The 19,430-nt window shown below is 43.6% G+C and overlaps 1 protein-coding gene across 1 annotated transcript in view; it reads left to right on the top strand.

Annotated features, from left to right (window-relative positions):
• The first annotated feature begins 444 nt into the window (after positions 1-444).
• LOC125007259 (caM kinase-like vesicle-associated protein) overlaps positions 445-19,430 on the top strand; it is a 34,665-nt gene continuing 15,679 nt past the window's right edge. Inside the window, exon 1 of the mRNA XM_047583960.1 lies at positions 445-825. The gene's annotated coding sequence lies outside the window, so the exon portion shown is untranslated. The remainder of the gene's footprint in view (positions 826-19,430) is intronic.

The following is a 19,430-nucleotide window of genomic DNA, read 5'->3' as shown; positions in this document are numbered from 1 at the left end:
GTAGCCTACTACAAAACCATTCCAGGGATTCAACTGTGTGACAGAGCAGCAGAATGGATTGTATGAGTACCACTGGAATAAAAAAAAAAAAGACTTCCTTCGATGAATGGGCTAAAAGAGCTATTGCAAAAGGAATTAGTTACATTTGCATTAAAATTAAAATGATCAAAATTAAAGATACATTTAATTAAGTCCCGCCTACAACGTGCAATAAGAGCTCTGATTGGCTGGTTGCTGTTTGACAGGAGTCTAGGTACTGACATGAAGTCATTAATAGTATCTTCACACATATTTACGCGTACGCTGAATACATATGCCTTTCAGTTTTAATTAGTGCAGCTCCTCTCTTATCATGACTAAGTGTTCGCCTACTTTTATTAAACTTGCATTTAGAACCACATTAAATTCACTCTGATTTTACCCGTCAGTCCACAGAGGTTTGCGTCTTTAGGAATATCGCAAATCGTAAGCTCAGTAGCTTTTCCAACGCGTTGACTCTTCCTGTCTCTGACCCTTCTCGTTCCCGTGCGCGCCGTCCTATCCGCGGTGCGCTCCGGACACTTCGCTGCCTGCCTCCCTCCCTCCCCTCCGCTCCACTCTCCTCCCTCCTCATCCTCACCGCGCAGACCTCGACGCGCACAGGCACAACAGATGGTACAGTACTACAGGCTGCAGGAGCGCAAAAATTTGGCGTAGAAGTACTTTTATCCCTCTAAACTTCACAGGGACGGTTAGCGTGACGGGAGTGCGAGGGTTCTCCGCGGACAAAACTCGACTTTGAGAGCCACTGGATCCCAGCGTTTAGAGGCGCAATTTGGTGTCAAGGTAAGTTGTGATGTTTTCTGTGTAGCGCTCAGATTTAGGAACCGGAGCAGAATGCGCAAGATAGGCACTCATTGTTCTCCTTCTGCTTGTGCAGTTCTGCTCTGCCTAACCATTTAAGTTTCTTACATAATACTTGCCGAATGAAGAGCAAATTGTGGTGAAATAGCGCTAGGGCGACTCAAACATTCAACACAATTTGAGTGAAGGCCAATACATTTTCTTTTGCTAATTCTCAAGACTCTTAATTTGAATAGACTTGACAAAGTTTATAGCTGCAGCATTGACCCTCGTGCGAGGTGGGAATATTAAATAATGATTAGAAACACGCCCCTCGTTATCCTGAATATTTAAAGCAGCTACTTTTAGTGGTGCTCCGGGAGTTTAACATGGCACACATCTGTGTACAGTAAGTGCTGATGCTGCAACTCCTGTGGATGCTGCTGCTGTATCAACAACTGATCAAAACTCAACCGTAAAACCGTCAGTTTGCTGGAGGTGGAAAACCTTCACAGTGACACCAAACAAGAGACGGGCAGCGCCATGTCAAAGGTCACTTTTCACTCTTTGACTCTGTGTCTGCGGGGATTTTTTATTTCTAATGAGGAGGGACAGAGGTTAAACGTGGTTCAGAAGAGGGCAGCTTCGGGCGTGTTATCACTGCTCTGCAGGGAATTTATGTGAATATAAATGTTATAATTTCATTAGGAGTTTTGCAATGAGATGTTTAATGAGTTTGGAGATTTACTCAATGAACATCCTCTGATGTGTAGCTACTGCCATTAATTAGCTTTTTGGACAATGAGTGCACGCTGCAGATGCTCTGTGTAATAAAGAACATGTTCCAACAGCATGCAGTAGATGGATGGTGCTTTTTACTGTAGCCTGCGAGGCAGTGACATTAATCTCTGTGAGACTCCTCCTCGTCCCCAGCCTTTCTACAAGCCTATTAAAGTCTCTATATATGTCTTAATTTCTTTATTATTAATCCACTGCCTCCTTACATCTGTGCCTCTGGCAGACCATTAAGCCGGCTGAGCTACTTATTTACACAGGAGAGCCGTCCTCCGCAGGAACATTTCCAGTATAGGTTAACGCCGATCACCTATACGTCATGTCCTCGCAGCCCTTTAAGATGAGCGAAGCATGTGTTGGTCACCAGCGAACCGCGTGTAACGATTTGCTCGGTCCCAGGAGCGGTCCAGACCTCCGCCGGGCCCCCAGCTGGCCCCGTGGCAGCAGCCGCCACAAGGAAAGCGCAGCAGATTACCACAAAGCCCTCGGAATTTGTCCACAATTAGATCTCCGGGGAGAGCCGCTCCAACTTTGTGTCGCTTCCGCTCTTGATTGCGCGTGAGCTGCTGGCGTTGGAGAGAGATCAGGAAACGCTTTGAGAAAGGCGACTGCAGATGTGCAGATCCACTCGTCCTGGTGAAATAATGAGGGTGACAGTAATACTGTTAATTGATGGAAATAAATAAGTAGGGGGGAGAGCGGACCGGATCAACAGCTTTGGGAGCAATTTCTGGAAGTCGGCTCATTCAGAGCACCGCACAGACGCATCCCTCTGTGTGCTGCATTTATTACTTTCCGTCTTTATTAGTGCAGCGATTCTCTTTTTAGAGGAGAGCATGTATCGTGCCATAAGTGTCCTTTGTCTATTTTATTTGTGTTCATTAAATTTTTTGTGGGACCACTGAGAGCAGCTAATGTGCAAGAGCAAGCACGACCGACCTCACCATGCGCGCTCTCACACACTGACTGCTTGTGCAGTGTGAGTGTGTGGATCTGAACACAGCGGGCAGAAATATTGGGGCATAAATTGGCGTGTACTGCAGCGAAGATACCACGCCGAGAGCCGGGCAAATTAGCCAACATCTAATATACTCTGCCCTATCATTCATCAAAATCGCTCAGTTCTTTGGACTCTGTGGACGCAGGGAAGTTTATGTGCTTGTTCGCTTTTGCTGTATGTTTGCAAACCTCCTGTATATCAACCCTGGAGATGCAGGCGGAGTTTCTGCACAGAAAGCGAACTAGACGTTTCACTGGGAGGAGGCAGAGCCGTTGGCAGAGATGCTCACAGCGTGGTATTTCATTATATTGTTGCCACTGTTGTGAGAAAATAAGCGTAGTGGACTTTAGAGTAAGAGCAGGGGAGAAAGTGTGTTATACAAGAAGGGAGTTTAATGAGTTAAGTCGGAGACAACATCCGCCAAGTGTGGAGGGGCTACATCTGAAGTAATAAGATAGGGCCGGCTCTTTTTACGAGGGCTGTAGCGTGCGGACTGTGAGTGCAGTCTCTCGCTTTGAAGAGTGGAATCAAAAGCGTGTGGATGCTCAGCCACTGCAGAGGCTGACTGTTGTATTGACTTTACATAACCCACATGTGAGGTGTACTTCATAAATAAGGCCACAAACGGTATATTTTATTCAAATCTTTGCTGGACTCAGAGAAAGAACACAAAATGCCCCATCGTAGCGGAGCGGAAACAAAATGAGGCGCGCCCATTTGTCAGACAACAACAATGGCCTGCAGATGTGTTCTGTATCCTAAATGTGACGCCATGCAAATATGATGTGATGCTTTATTTATTTATTTATCTATTCACTTTGTTCGGCAGCAGAACCATATCCCATGAGCTAACGACATAAATCATGTCGACTTTCAGCTCCACACAACGGTAGATGCCCCCCGTCATTATTTCTGATCCGGTGTGGATTATTTTAGCTAATGGGCCCCATTTGAGTTCTTTTCCGTTTTTTACTGCTGCTGCTGCTGCTGTCCACCCATAAAGCGGAAGCCAATGCTGTCCTCACATGACTGAGGCAGCCAAGCAGAAATGAGTGACACCATGTAGTCGGAGACGTATGGCTTATTTTATTTTTTTTTTTTTTGCAGCAGTGCTCGTAGCACTATAGGGGAAATACTAGAGTGTAAAAAAAACCTGCAGTGATACGTGTTAAGCAGCATCTGAAATTAAGCAGATAATCTCGACATGAAAGGGAAGAAAGGTCCCGTTTCTGACAGAGATGGTGGATGTAGTGAAAACAAACGCAGTGTAAGTACAGTGTGCATACATTAGAGTGATCTCCTGTAATAGTAAATGTCAGTCTCTGAAGATTAACCACCATCCAGGTCATCTTCTGTCTGTCAACACGCTCTGCGCAGCTGTTATTCATACCATATTTTTATTACATCATGGGCCACTTACATTCAGTTATGAAATAAACAAAAAACATTGGCACCATAGGTGGTTCCTCTCCACTCTGAGTGCCACACATGCAACAGACAGCATCTCCTGCTGTGCATTGACCCAGTAAGGCTTGTGAAAATACAAACTGGTAAAGAACGGTGCCTATAAAGGCTAAAAGAGCGCAGAAGTAGGAGGAAGATGGTACTTACACGTGTCACTGACAACTAACCAACTTTGAATATCATGAGGCCGACCAGAATATTATTTCAGATAATCCTCTTTGCAGCCCCCACCCAAAATATACTCTTACTGTGAGCGATCACACCGACTTCATGTCAAACATTTTAGGTTGTTTCACATGGAACATTTCATATATTCTGTTTTTTTTTTTTTTTTCCCTGTGTGCCTGAGTGCCTGCTTTGAAACGGGTGGGACATATGAGAAAAAGTCACCACCATTTATTTTTTACTGAAATGATTCTAATTAGCTGGGTTTAGCCAGTCTCTTTCTTTAAAAGCAGCATATTTAGTTTTAAACGTTTAACTCTAAAACAGCAAAAAAATAAAAAATGAGACTAGAGATCAAGTGTCTAGGAGCTGTCCAACAGGATCGCATATCTGGATGCCTCCAGTGTCGTGTCAGAGGAGTCAAAAGAGCAGTGGCGACGTCCTAACGACGCGTGGCCCCGGGGGCGTAGTTCACGATGAGGAAAAAATTACTCCAGCGAAGCAGAGAGCAAAAGAGGCAGACCGAAATCAGGAAGGTGTCTGTGTTCAAAATCAATGTGGTTTCTGCCCTCAAACCCTCATCTTTAGAGAAGGGGTTACTTATGGCACCATGGAGCTTCAAAGAGCCACCCTGCCTAGCGTCCACAAATAGAAAATTTGAAGGGGAATTTTAAATGGAAATGGATTAATATTTCACCTCCGCATTGATTCATGCTGCCACTGTAGACATTTTCATTTGCGAGAGAGTCGCTTATGCAAAAGCTCCCAGTGACGTTAACGCGGCCTTCATCTGGCACGTCTTCTCCCTTCCGCTGTGCATTAGAAGTAATGGGCCTCCTGCGTGGAGCGTTGCTGTCGCTGCCACTTAGTTCGTCACCCCGGCTGCCTCCTCTGTCATTTTCTCATTCATGACAGTAGTAGAGAAAACAACGGGAGAAGCAAGAAAGGCTGTGACTGATGGAAGGTATTATTATTGATTTGTGGTGTTTGCTGACTGCGTCCTGCAGAGACAGACGGCGTTTTCCATGATACTGGAGCATCTAAGGTAATTCTTGGTGCACTGTTGACCAAAATAAATGGAAAAATGCATGCGTGCGTGCAACCTGAGTAAAAAAAGAAGCTTTCCATTCAGCTTTTGGTGTTAGTTTTTGTTATTTTAATGTTATTTGATTCTCAGCCTTTTTTTTTTTATATATATTGTCTCCTCTTCACGTTGAACCGAGCTCCACCGTGTGCTCCTCAGGTGAAGGACGGAGGAAATCTATTTCCATTAAAGTTGCATGGCTGAGCGAATGAATGAATGAAGACATGGGGCTGTTGCATGACTTCAATCGATGCTGCTCCCTCATGCTCTGGTAGTCTGTCACCGCGATGACGTGGGTAGAGATGTGCCTTTAGTAGCCGCTTGAATCAAGTCTTAATGGCAGTCTGACATCAGCCTGAGGCACGGCGAGTGTTTTTAGATGCCTTAATAGTGAGGCGGGTCGCAGGTTGAGCAGTCTTGCTGGTGTGTGCTCTGTATTTGCACTGGATTTTTAGGGCTCAGATTTGTCGGTTTGCAGTTTTCAAAAGTGCGACAGAGCGGCTTGGGCCTCCAGAGAAAATTCTTGGTGACAGAGCTGGGAACTTTGCAGACAGTGTGCAATTAAATCAGAAATGCTAAGGAGGAGCAGAGAATAAAAGAAGGACAGATTCTTTTCTAAGGGAGACAACTTCAATCACAAGTGCCTTCTCGGATATTTCAGATTCCAGTCTGCCTACTGACAGTGGTTATTGGGGTTTAAATAGCACAGCAGAGACCGTTTTTAGGTATCTGCTCTTATGTTTACTGCCTCAGTAAAACAGAGCATTAAATGTGGAGGTTTGGCCACTTCGGGGCCAGGTTGCAAAGACAACATTGAAATACGAGGGCATTTTAAGCTGATAGGGGAAACTTGTTAGCAAACCATTTACAGCAGGTACGGAGCAACAATTCATTTGGAGTTGCGTTTGAGTGCACCTGATAAATTTAAAGCCAACGTTCACTCTCTGCTCTTGCTCTTTTTTTTTTTTTTTTTGATGTCCCTACTCCTAAATGGCTCTTGAGCTGCTAAATGCTCCCACGACTAGTCGCTAACCGTGTTTTATGAGTGGTGCTCAGAATAGTGGGGTTTTAGAGCTTTTACACTGAAAACAGACAAGTGAAAGTGATGCAATGAGAGCAGTCCAAAGCACTACTGTTTTAGTCTGCACAGGATTGGACATCGACTGTAATTCTCTGTACACCACTGGATTGCTGATTTATTCTGTATATTTCAGATTTGTGTTTCCTAAACATGCTTCACTGATGAGTCTAAAACTTGCTCTGATTAGATGCAGAAATTTCACATTGAATGAAGCCCACTTTGCAAAATCAGATAAAGGAGGAGGGAAGCGACGCGGAGGGAGCAGGTGGTAGACATGAATGAGCGCATCCAATAAAAGTAATTCTAAACAACAGTTCTCTCTCCTCCTTACAAGAAAGGTGCATCCCCTGCGGTAATCTACATGCATTTTTTAAATCTCCCTTTTGGTGACATAACCAAACCTTTCGGACATCCAAAAAAAATCTTTTTTTTTTTCTAAATTTAGCAATGTGCAGCACACAGCATACACCCTCCTCCAAGGCAGTGATGTGCTTCACCGCATCGAGCGGGAACTGTACTGTACTATGATGCCACACTGACTTTGTAACCAAGGCAACTAACAACAGGCGTAATGAATGGTCAGATTAGCTGGTGAAGTGTGAAGGGGGAAGCATTTCAGATTTTACATAAAGCTAAACAGCCAAGCTGCCTCACATCAATACACTCGCACTAAATTACATTTCTCTGTTTGTGTATATCACTTGCAGCCCTTGTGGTATAATATTCCCTCCACTGGCTTTCCTGGTTGCAGAAACAAGTGCCGCAGCTTTTGCCTGACAATCATATCTGGATATTTCTGGAGATTCTATGATTGGAACAAATTGACAAAAGAACGTTAAAAGGCAGAGCCGAAGGGCTGAATGCATGTGGCTGCACGCTAGGCTGCAGATGAGCTAATCACAGACTTCAGGAAAAGAGCTTGGCGGAGGTGGATGCCTCCATTAGCGACAAGGATTCACACCTCAGTCATTCATCTCACCACCTCCCACCGCAGTGACCCCTTGTCACATGTTCTTAGTCACCTGGCTTCCCGCCACACCTCCCTGCTTGTTCTCTCAGCGTGTTACATGAGCTTCTCTCTCGCGCTCCCTCCTCACTGGAAACCAATAAACCGAGAGCAGATTAACTGTATCTCTACCTAGACGAAGCAGGAAAAGAGAGGATCGTATATTTAGATACAGACTGCTACTATTGATTGGAGAAGGGCCTCCGAGATAGGCTCGTATTCACGTGGGAGGAAAAGAAGCACGAGTCCGGCTTTGTGGTGGGTTTTATAGTAGCGAACCCGCTCTTCAAGATACATTAACTTACACGAGAAAGGCCAAAGTGTGCATCAGAGGACCAGCCCCGCGGGCTTTCAGTGTCACAGCTCCAATTTTACCAGCACGCATTTGTACGGTGGACATGCTGCACAGATTTAAGTGACTCAGTTCAGACTGGCTTTTTTTGTGCCTGCACAGTTGCACATTATTTCTGCCAGGAACACTGTCGTCATGAGGACATAGCTAGAAGAGGACCACATGCCACATATGACATGAAGCATTCTTTTAATGGGCTCAAGCGTTGATACATAGTGGCAACAGATATTCTGTCAAAAGTCTTTTCAGTAGTTCATCCCAAGCTTTTAGTCATATCCCATGACATTCATAGGGAGTACGGAGCTTGCTGAATGAATCCAGTCTGTTTTTTAATATTTGCTCATTAGCATTATACATATACATTTATCTTTGTCATGTTTGTTGAATAAACTCGGTGTTGTCAATAAAGTCTTCTTCTTGTGTTATATTTCTAGTAGAGAACATAACCATTTTGTGCATATTAATAATCTTCTATATATTTTGTGGCATGTAAATGCATATACACTGTATTATTTGATAAAAGCCAAAAATCTAAAAAGCTTTTCTAGTGCACATACCAGCTGTCATTGCCACTCTTGAGATACTAAATGGATGTTGTGTGCCAGTACAATATATAGCATATATAAAACCTTCACAAACACGACTCATACCGCATACATTGTTTAATACCACACTCTTATAACACCAGTATATCACAGTTCTTTGTGTATATGGAAGTGAAATCTGCAGCAATAAATGAGGTGTTGTCAGCTGTGTTTGATGTATTGAATATCATTGGCGTTTTTTTTTTTTTTTTGGGATCAGATGCTAATTTGCTGAAGGGGTGTACACGATTTACACATCTCGCTTGACCGTTTGCTGAGCAGATATAAAACATTTGCGAGACAAGCGAATGCATCTGTGTTTTTTTTTTTTTTTTTTTTTTACCACTTCCCTGGTTTCAGGCATGATTTCCCCCAACTCTTAAAAGGCTCTCATTTAATGATGTTCAACTTCAACAGAGTAAAGTAGAAGTTTAAAAAAGAAAATGTATCGCATGGATTTATTTCAGATCTTTCCTCATGCACACAATACATTAAGAAAAGTAGGGGTTGGAGTGCCGCGCGTGCCCTGTAGAGGTTGGACGGCCGTCTCGTTCCTTTTGAGAAGGACAAATGTAATCACACTGTGGGTGTGAAACATGCATGAATGCCTAGAACAATTTAAGCATTGGCCCAAATGCAAAATTGATGACGTCCTTTGTGTGGCTTTTTTTATATGTACAGCAGGAAGTGTAGCCAGCATGGGGATCAAGTTTTACTTGGCTCCGCTGAGGAGCAGGTGGGTTGGACTGTTGGGCAGGCGGTGCTGCGACTCCACTGGGACCATCAAGGCCATATGCAGGACAGCTCACTGCCCCTCACTGGGCTCATGCTTCTGCCGGGCGCCAACACATGCAATCGCCCCGGTCTGAGGAGCAATAGCGTGTCACCCTCAGCAGGGGGAAGTTCTCCCTCCAACACGAATGTGACAGATCTTCTTCTGTTCAAACCTTGCGGCCGCTGTGTAACCATGGAGACTGCACTGTTACCAAGCCACTGCGATGTTAGTCGGTGTGCCAGTATGACTTGGATCTGCAGCATCCAGCAGCATCTCCAACATCCGCTTACCTTACGAGAGACACGGCCGCTCCTCTCTGCTGTCACGTTTGTAAAGGAGCCAGACTTTCAATGCACGGAAGCTCCTCTTAAGATGAACACACAGCAGTGACACCATCCTAATTTTCATGAGCATCCTGTCGAGAGAGATTACGTATCCCTCATCCCGTCGGGTTCTCTCTCCTCCAGAGAGAGAGAGTAGCATGTAAATAGTGTGAGGCCTTGGAGAACGTTACAGAACTGGCTCACTTTACATATTAATGTACTGTAGGTTTTTTTCTTTGGAATATGCAAGATGGAAACTGGAATATTGCTATTTTTCTTGACAAAAAGAGAGAATAACGACGGCAATTTTATTTCATACTCCCGCGATTATTGATGCTACAGTAACAGTCTATTGCAAGTAAAGTCTTTACGGAAATATACAGGCCCAGGGCACATCGGAAATGATCAGGTTAGGACAGTGTTTTAAGGACCTCTGCAGACATGCTGGTTGTTTTGCCTGCAGCCTGCATGTGATGTCTCATCTAATTAATGACTTTGCAGCAGTTTATTAAGGCTTCTTTTGCACATTCAGGCTTTCCTGACATTTGTTGTGACGATTACCCAGGCAGAACAGCTAACGTCTCAACTTTGTCTGCTTTGCAAACAGTGTTATCTTCAAAAGTTCCTTTAAATAAAGTGTTCATCTAAGAGAAAACACAACAGGCACAGATTATTTGAAAGTGAGCTGAGTATTCCTTTACTCAGCTCACAGCGCAGCAGCAGAGAGTGTGACTGTCAGATCAAGATACTGAGCTTTAGTGTGTTATAACAAATCCTGTCTTTGCTACGCGCACGCTAAGCAACCTTTCGCTTTGAAGTGTCAGACAGCGAAAATTTTTAGAATTGTATGCGTGGCTCATTTTGTCACCTTCACATTCACCTTTTAAAGACACACAATTTAATTTGCATTGCAAATCCTCATGGGCACTGCCTGTTTATGTACTAAATATTACTAAATAATAATAAAAAAAAAAAGTGTAACAATGCTTTTATTGAGTTCTTGTTTTTCCCCTAGGAGAGACACTGAGCTGACGGTCAGCTGTTTCCTGGTGTTGCGCCGTCAGTGAGCATCTGTTAGCCCAGTTTTTCCACTGTTTCCCCGTTTTCCTGCGCCATTGGCACCAGTTGGACCTCTTGTTGTCCACTTGCGCAGCAATTCAGCATGTTTAACATCAGCGGAACGTGTCGGCGAGAGAGAACTCTCTGAGTTAGACGTTCTGTGTATGTGCATGAGAAGTAAATGTAAGCGACAAAAAATACAACAAAACAAAAGGGTACACGGAAGGACATTCAGACACAGTTATGTTCAACAACAGGATTATCTAGAATCAATAAATCAACTAGCTTCCCAGGTTATAGCAGCTTGACTTGTTTCCCTGAAGAGTTTTTCCTTTCACAGATGTGCCGGCTGTTGGCTGTCGTCTGCACTTTGTGTTGCATTTTTTTTTTTGGTCCAGACAAGAAGTGACATCACAGTAGGCACTTGTCGCTGTTGTGTCCATACTGTAGCTGATTGTATCCTTGAAACCTGCGCACTCCTAACAAACAGTGTCCAGCTGCAAGAGACGGAGGCACTCTCCCACATAGTTCATATGGTTGTTGTTTAAGAAAGCCCACTTTTTTCTTTGGCAAATTGGCAAACGCATCTCTCACACATTGTTTCCCAGCATCAAATGTCATTTTATTTGGTACAAGAGTTCCTAATGATAGCTCCAACTCACTCCTAACCCAGTCCACTATGAACAAAATGATTGCCAGTTATTGATCTTGCCTGCAAAGCCCTTACACACAGCCCCCTACACACAGCCCCCTACATACAGTATATTGGCATTTGGTGCAACAAAGCTTCATGCTTTATGACAGATCATTCCTCTAAATCAGCAAGAGGATTGTATGTAGTACATAGATCCACAGGACCTGCCTGCCAACATGCACAGTGCAGCAGTTGAATGTTGTAAATGTTTTATAATCCAATAAGAACGTAAAGCATTGCTGTAGTTTGCAGAGAGCGCACATGAATTCAGTCATATAAGTACGACAGTATGCCTTATCGCTGAGCGTACTGAGAGCCTCTTTCAAATCAGCAGCCCTCGTATTATGTCATATTTGGAGCAGACGATTGAAACTCACCAGCCAAGTTCAGTTTGAACTTCGGTTGAATCATAGCGGCACCAGCGTCCTGCCAAAGTCTCTATCCGTCCTGTTGTTTTTGTCTCTGAAATAAAAGCGGCCTCTCCAATGACTGGCCGAGAGCCTAAACGCTGAGGATTCAGAGGGAAATCTAGGATGGTTTTGTTCTTTAGGAACCAGACGGCTGTTCAGCATCAGAGAGCAGAGGTCAGCATATGAGGCCATGGTGTAAAAACACGTGTTTAAACTTGGTGCTCAGTGACAGAAATAAGCCTTCTGTATAGTTGTAATGCATTTCGAGGATGATTCATAAAGGGCACAATCTGACTGGAGCTGCAGCTCTTCGTTCTGTGCCACACCACATAGCAAAACAACAAGAAAGAGAGATAACCATCGCACTGACTGACCCGATACAATATCTGTGGTTCCATTTTTTGGGCTTCTCTCCAAACCAGCAAGCGATGGAGAGAAACTTCTCTCTGATTTCACACCAAGACTCCGCAGCAGTCCAACCCATCGGTTTCTATCCCCTCCAAGAACCTCGTGCCACACTTTTAACAAGCAGCAGCATGGTGCCCTGGCCGCGAAGACTCCTCATGCTGTTGTGCTTTATTTGCTGTCTCCAAGTGAAAGAGAATACAGTGTTGTTGTTTTTTTTTTTAAAAAAAAAAACAGCGCGCTAACGAAATCTGGAAAACAGTGAGCAGCCTGAATCACCGATCGCCGGTTTTGCTGCATTATGCTGCTTTCACAGTGGTTTCCAAGTGAAACAACCGTAGAGTGAGCCCGGTCGATTTCACACATATGAGTTCACCGTGCATTTGCACAACAACGTTGAACCTTCCACTGCAGTGCTCCTGTTTTTGCTGACTCACTATTTTAGCTGAATGCCACTATCCACTCCATCAGAGCTCGATTTATGGCAGTTAGATACAGATCCATACTGCTCAGCCGTATTAAAGCAGTCACTCAACCCTCCCCACAATACAGCTATGTATCATTGTTAGCTTAGCTTTGTCTTATGTATATTTCATGTAAATCATAGAATCATATTTGTTCTTCTACATAATATATTCTGAAGTATTTTCACAAAAAATAAAAAAAATCTGCAGTCGTAGCGCTCCCTGCTGATTGAGATGATTTCATTAGCAAAACACATCACACAGAATGAATCTAAACCGTGCGGATACTCGCATCATCATCATCACACATGCGTTGCCTTTGAGGAGTGTATTCATCATAGCGCATTTGGTTTCAGTTATGCAGGACTTCAGACAAAACCCTCCAGATCTGCCTTGTTTTAAACATCAGGCTCTGGGTGCAGCGGCGCAACCGGCAGCATCAGCCCCCCCTCTGTCAAAGGAATTTTCATGCTGTGAACTTCCTATTTTCAGCTCAGTGAAACGATGTTATGAGAGAGAGAGAGAGAAAAAAAGAAAAGCCTCCTCTCCCAGATGGAGAATAGAGCTGTTCAAACTGAATTAGAAGAAAGAATAAAAGATGCAGCCTGCACGCTATGGCACGCAGATATAGAGCAGAAACTGATGAGAGCATTAGACACAAGCTATTTACTTTATGCAGAGGAAAGAAAACAGGCTGTGTCAAGTGTTAAAATTAAGGACGTCGTCCAGAAAAAAAACATGTCTTTTCTCCTGTCATGTTGGTGGCACATCCTCATGTCTTCATAAAGCTCCACAGGAAGGTTAAAGTCTTTAATCTGCTCTTTGTGGCTAATTTGCGACAACGTTTGGATTCCCTTTCTGACTTCAGTGCAACATTGAGGTTGACATTTTTATTTTTGGATGGACTGCACATTTCTGACAATGTTCACATGCTCCCAGTTGTAGATGCTTCACATTCGTCATGGAGGTAGGTTTTGTCATAGGACCCAAGTGCAGGAGGAAAGGTGATGAGGCTGGGCTGCAAAAAAAAAAAAAAAAAAAATATCAACAAAAAGCATTGCAGATGGCATGAAATCCAAAACTCAAGAATCACAAGAATGCAGAAACACGGCTTGGAGTCAGAAACACGGCATGGTAACAGAATGGCACGGCTAGGGGACGAAAAACAACAGAGACAGGATCATGGAGACAAAAAGCATGGCATGGAGACAAAAAACCAAGAGTCGAAACAACATGGCAAGGTGACAAGAACATGGGAACAAAAATGACACAACAGGGAACGAAGGCAAAAGCAGGGCTATATATACACACACGGGCAGAGGGAAGACGAGACACAAGTTAAACTAATGAGGGCGGAGCACACAAAGAGAAACCAATAAGCAATCAAAGAAAACACAGGGAGTAACACCAGACAGGAAACTAAGGGACTTAACAAAATAAAATAGGAAACTCAAACATAAAAAACACAGACAAACTAAGGACCATGGCAACATTGGTATAGAGAGAAACCATGAAGTCTTTGTGCTTCATGTAATTTGTGCAGTTTAGTTGTGATTCTTTCTTCAGTGTGTTGCCGTTTGACTGTGTATTTTCCTATCTTGTCTAATCATCTTAATCCAAAAGGCGTTGAATAAGGTCAACTGGACTTGTATAGTCTTCGTAGAGTTTGGATTCATTCAGTTTCAAGCATTTCTAACACACGTTCATTGTCAAGTACAGTAAGTTGCTGCTTAAGGTCCAGATGCACATTTAAGCTGCACATGTGCAACACTGGAAACAAGTTCATAAAGCCCTGGCATCCTGAGGTTTGTCTCTTCACTTTCTTGGAGACTGTTGAAAGCAAAATTTAGGAAGTGAATGACATGAGAGTCAGAGGTGGCTGTCGCTGCCGGTGACGACTTGATGGAACTGCAGAGCAAGAGACGGACGGAGAATTCAGTCTGTCATCAAGAAAAGAACTGACTGGGAATATTACTGCTGACGGAAATCTGCAAATCTCTCAGAATGTTTCTCAGTACGGCCAGGGACGGGGGCATGGTAATCTGAAATGTCGCAGACAATGGCCAATGTCAGGCAACTTTGTTGTGATTTAAATCATTCAGATTAGAGTTCCACTTATCTAAACTGACGCTAAAACAGAAAAGATAAAAATGAGCCAAAACTTGTCAGAAAAAAAATGAAAAAAATGGAAATGGAACAGGAGAAGAATTTTATTTCCCAACATTTGATAAAAGATGACCAAGATGACCCAGATGGGGCCAACTGTTTCTGCACACATCACTTCTAGCTACGTTAATATCTTCAAACTCTAGATCTGTTTTGCTGACTCATTCCAACCATGGATACTCACACACTCAGATCATTAGAACTTGAATCATCATTAGGATAAAGGCTTTCACACCATCTCCCTGTCTCATTGTAAAATCCTTCCTGTGGGGCCACTCTGTACCAATGGAGGTGATTACATGAGGTACTTTTATTCTAACTGGGTTATTATTCTGATTATTTGCAGAATATTGGTGTTCGCGTAAAAGTTTCTTTTCTTCTCATACTTTCGGTAGAATTCTCTGTCTAAATCATTATTATGTAATATGTCAGATGTGCGATGTATCAGATGTGACACGATGTCATGAATGGGAGCTAGCGTTTGCACGTCGTGCCTGAGGTTGCCTTCTGCAGCGGCTCAGTTGCAGCGTAATCGAAGATCCATTAAGTTTGCCACAGGAAATGGTTCAGCCCGCAGCGAGCGAGGCACACACAGGAATATTTGTTTGCTTTCAAATGTTTTCAATTTACAGTCTGCTCCTGTCAGCTTCATTAATGGGCTCGCTTGAATCGAGTCCCTTTTGCTCTATCAATTTCACAGTCAGCACTCTGAGAGGACTTTCAATTAGTGCGAGCTTGACATTAAAACCGTGTTTGCATGATTTATCCCTGCCTTCAGATGATAATTTTTCATGTAATATCGATTTTATGCGTGGCAATTAAAGTTTCTGTCCGCCGAAGCAGCGTGGAGGAACTGGGAGCTAATGAGATTGGCTAGTAGAGGCTGGTGTTGTGGAGGAGGAGCTGAGCCAAGCAGGACGAGCTGAGACCAAAGACGTGAAACGCCGTGTTCTAGTTAAATGATGCAGCTGAAGTTCATCGGACCAACATGATGAACTGCCAATCATAAGACGGCTTTACAACCTTTACATCAACAATATCTGAAGATTTCTCATTTATATATCACGATAGCATCTTTTAGATTATTCTAATGCTATCAGGTAACTATTTGGTTTAAACCATTTCATAGCAGTGTCCTCGAAAGTGATCCATTAAAAAAACAAAACATATACATTTAACTAGACATTATATTCACAGAAAAATATAGACTGAACAGGCAGAGGAAATGCAAAGCAATACTAAGAATTTGCCATAAAAATATTGTGTATACTCAGTACTTTATTATAAAAACAAGTACTAGAATTAAAGTACTAAATAATTGTAGTAGTTTGTACTGTTGGCAGTTGCGTAATACTAGTAACGGTGTACAACTGAACCTTCCTCCCACCGACACTTTGTTGCATCGGACACAATGTGACACAAAGCTACAGAAGTTCAGACAGCAGAGACGTTTCCTGGGCTAAAATTAGAAACAGAGGTTGTATCTATTGCAAATACGAGAGGACACCAATGCTCGTAGCACAGTGCACTACATGGAGTCACAATGTAAAGTTCACGTGCGTGTGTGCATTCGGCCGAGCAATCTTTGCGATACACTCCAGCTATTCTCCCTCGGGATGTATGGTCTGCAGCTGTTTTGTCTCAAAACAAGTAGCCATTGGCTTCGATGCATTCATCTCGCAGGGGAAAGCACTCGGGAAACGGATGAGTAACAGTGCACGTATGCAGCAGGACGGCCCTTTAGGCAGCCATACTGGAGATCAGCGGTGGCCGTGCAGTTGTAGGTGGACAGCAATTATTAACGTAGAGTTTGGGTTTCTCAGCAGGAGAACAACAACTTCTTGTTGCAGTGACTTTTTGTTCTGCTGACCAGCTGATTACTTAACTACATAAGTACTTAATCCTTCTTCTCATCTGATAGCTTTTTAATCTTTGGCTCACTGGCTGGGACAGTTTCCACTGATGGGCTGCGCCGTGTGGTCTGCTCCAAGAAATGAGCTACTGTGGTTGAAGTTGCTGAAAAATATCATGTTGGTTCTGTTAAAATTGTAAGAACACACAGGGTTTTGCAGTTGGACCAGTCAGGATGCTGTTGAAAGTGCCTACAGTTGGCTTGTGATGATATGGACCATGGAGCAATGGAGCAAGGTGGCCTGGTCTGATGAATCGTTTTATGTTTGTGTATGGTCGGGTACATGTGTCACTTAGTTAGGGAGCACATGGCACCAGACAGGAGGCAGTAAGTTCTGCTGGGAAACCTTAAGTCCTGCCATCCATGTTACTGTTACTCTGACATGTACCACCAACCTAAGCATTGTTGCAGACATTCCTTCACAGCTGCCTTCCCACAAAGCAAATTGGGTTCAGGAATGGTCTGAGAAACACAACAATGAATTCAAGATATTGACTTGGTTTCCAAATCAGAGGCTCCACCTTGCAACGTCCAGGACTTTGAAGGATCTGGTGTAACGTCCGGGGGGCAGATACCACGGCAGACTTTCAAACACCTTACTGTAGTGGAGCCCACGCCTCCATGGGTCAGGACTGTTAGGGGGGCAAAGGGAGAAGCTATACCATATAAAGGTGGCCTTAATGTTATGTCTGATTGGTGTATGTCTCAACTGTCTCTAAGAATAACCCTCTCTCTTTGTCCGTGTCTGGAGATTTGTGTGAATGAATGAAAAATGTTCATATTCCCAACGGCGTCATCTTTTCATTGTCAATCTGCATTTCCATTACGTCCCATGTAACTCACCCCAAGTGACTTTTAGGCCCAAACACTTGCCCAGCAGCGGTTGTCTCATGACGTCTGTCGGATGTTACCACTTGAACGCGCAGCACTTGTCAAAACCATAAGGTCACGACTTCCATTTGAAGAGAGCGTTTGTCAGTAAATGTCTCTAAAAGTCCCTTTGATTGAGCTGAGCCGCATAATTAAAATAATGAGGAGCACATTACTGTTGAATAATTACTTTTATTACTTATTTTGCGGTAGATGGATATATATTTTTTTTTACTTGCTCATTTAAAAAAAATATTATGAAGTGCATCAGACTTGTAAATTAGCAAAATTATTTAAAACTTATCCCAAAAATCTCCATACAGCACATTTTAAATGGAGAATATAAAACCTCTCCCTCTGGCAAAGCGAGCTCAGCCCACAATTACTATTCAAGCGCTGGTAGCAGACTCAGCTTATCTACAGCTTGAAATGCATTAATAATTGATGTAGCCCTGTATATCATAGTCACAATGTCTTCAGGACCTACAGGTTATACACATGGGGAGATGCTTTTATGCTGTATTTAATCTTTAGATCAGGGATCATTTGTCCCTGCAGTACCTCCATGGACCCCTGGGAGATTGCGGACCCGTGTTGAAGACGCATGCTTTAGATCATCTGTTACACCACCGTTTATCTTGGTGTAACAGGTGCACATGCAGGTTTCTTGTGGACACTTGTGTGCTGTTGCGTTCCAGGTTGGAAACCACAGATTCTGTTATTTTTGTCAAAGAATAGGCCTGCGGTGCCAAAAGAAACAAAAAGCAGCCTCGATCGTTTGTCAGCTCGGACATGATGAATGCTTACAGCTTCTGATGAGCTGTAAAGCCTAAATATAACTTCTGCATCCTGTACAATTAAATATGTCCTTTTTTTCTCACTCTGAAGCGGGAAACAAAAAAGCAGGGAAAGAAAGGGCATTCTGCCAGTAGTTGGAGGGGCTGAGGATATATATCCACTACAGAACCACGACTCTTTACGTGACGTGAGTCCTGCCGTCTCACCCCACTTTTAGAAGCGGCTACACATGTCTCTTGTAAGGGGCATGGTTAAGCCTGTGCTGTTGTTGCTGTGAGTGAGTTGCCACAGAGGAGGGTGGCTGGGAGAGAGTGACTGCAAGGGAAGACAGAAGGAAGTGGAAAGGAAATGAAGTGAAGAAGAGCGAGCGCAATCTCAAGCTGAAGAGGCCACTACAGTATTTTCCCATCCAGAGACGAATGCAATAACAATCTGAATCAGATGCAGAGCCCCGTTTTGACAGCAGCAGCGTCGACTGTGATGACCCTCTTAATGATTGAGGCCCATGGCCTTGAATAAGTCCTCAGAAAGCTTCTGTTCCTCCGCGGTGCCTGGCAAACAAACCGGGGATGTAGTTGCTCCTCGAGAGGTTTGCTCTGTGTGAGGCTCACGCTGACACTGACAAGCAGTGCATTGCACTGAACTGGGATTAGACGAGGGCTGAGGAGTGAAGGCTGGTAATTATTACAGCCACGCAAAAGCTGCCAAGCTTCTGCCCCCAGCACACTGCTAAGCAAGCGCTCCGGGACGCAGCGATTCCTCGATACAAGGAAGACACGAACCACGGGCCCAGAGAGACAGACTGTGGGAAAACAGACTGCCAGCCATGAATAATTAATTTAATTGTGTATGTGCCCACTTTATAAAACCTTTGCTACCATTTTTATTCAGTTCCCGCTCTACACATGCTGCTGGTTGATGAAGCTTTCTGTCCCTTCGTGTACTTCCTGTCTGCTGGCTTTAGTCTGCTTTTTTTTCCTCCCCTCGTTACAGAGGCTCTCATGTCCACCCTGCTGGCCCTCCAAAGGTTGAAGCCTGGTATTCTGCATTGCAACTTTAATTAGTGCAGAAAAAAAGCCCCAGAGTCGGTGCATGAAAACTTTTATGCCAACATTTCCAAGAACACATTTCCTCCTAAAAGCTAATGTAAAAAAAAATAGTGATGATCTTCTTCCTAGTGAGTTTCTGAAGCGCTTCAACG

Source organism: Mugil cephalus, chromosome 4, assembly GCF_022458985.1.
Source record: "Mugil cephalus isolate CIBA_MC_2020 chromosome 4, CIBA_Mcephalus_1.1, whole genome shotgun sequence".
NCBI lineage: Eukaryota > Metazoa > Chordata > Actinopteri > Mugiliformes > Mugilidae > Mugil > Mugil cephalus.
Note: the sequence above shows the minus strand (reverse complement) of the source record. Positions and strands in the feature narration are given on the sequence as shown.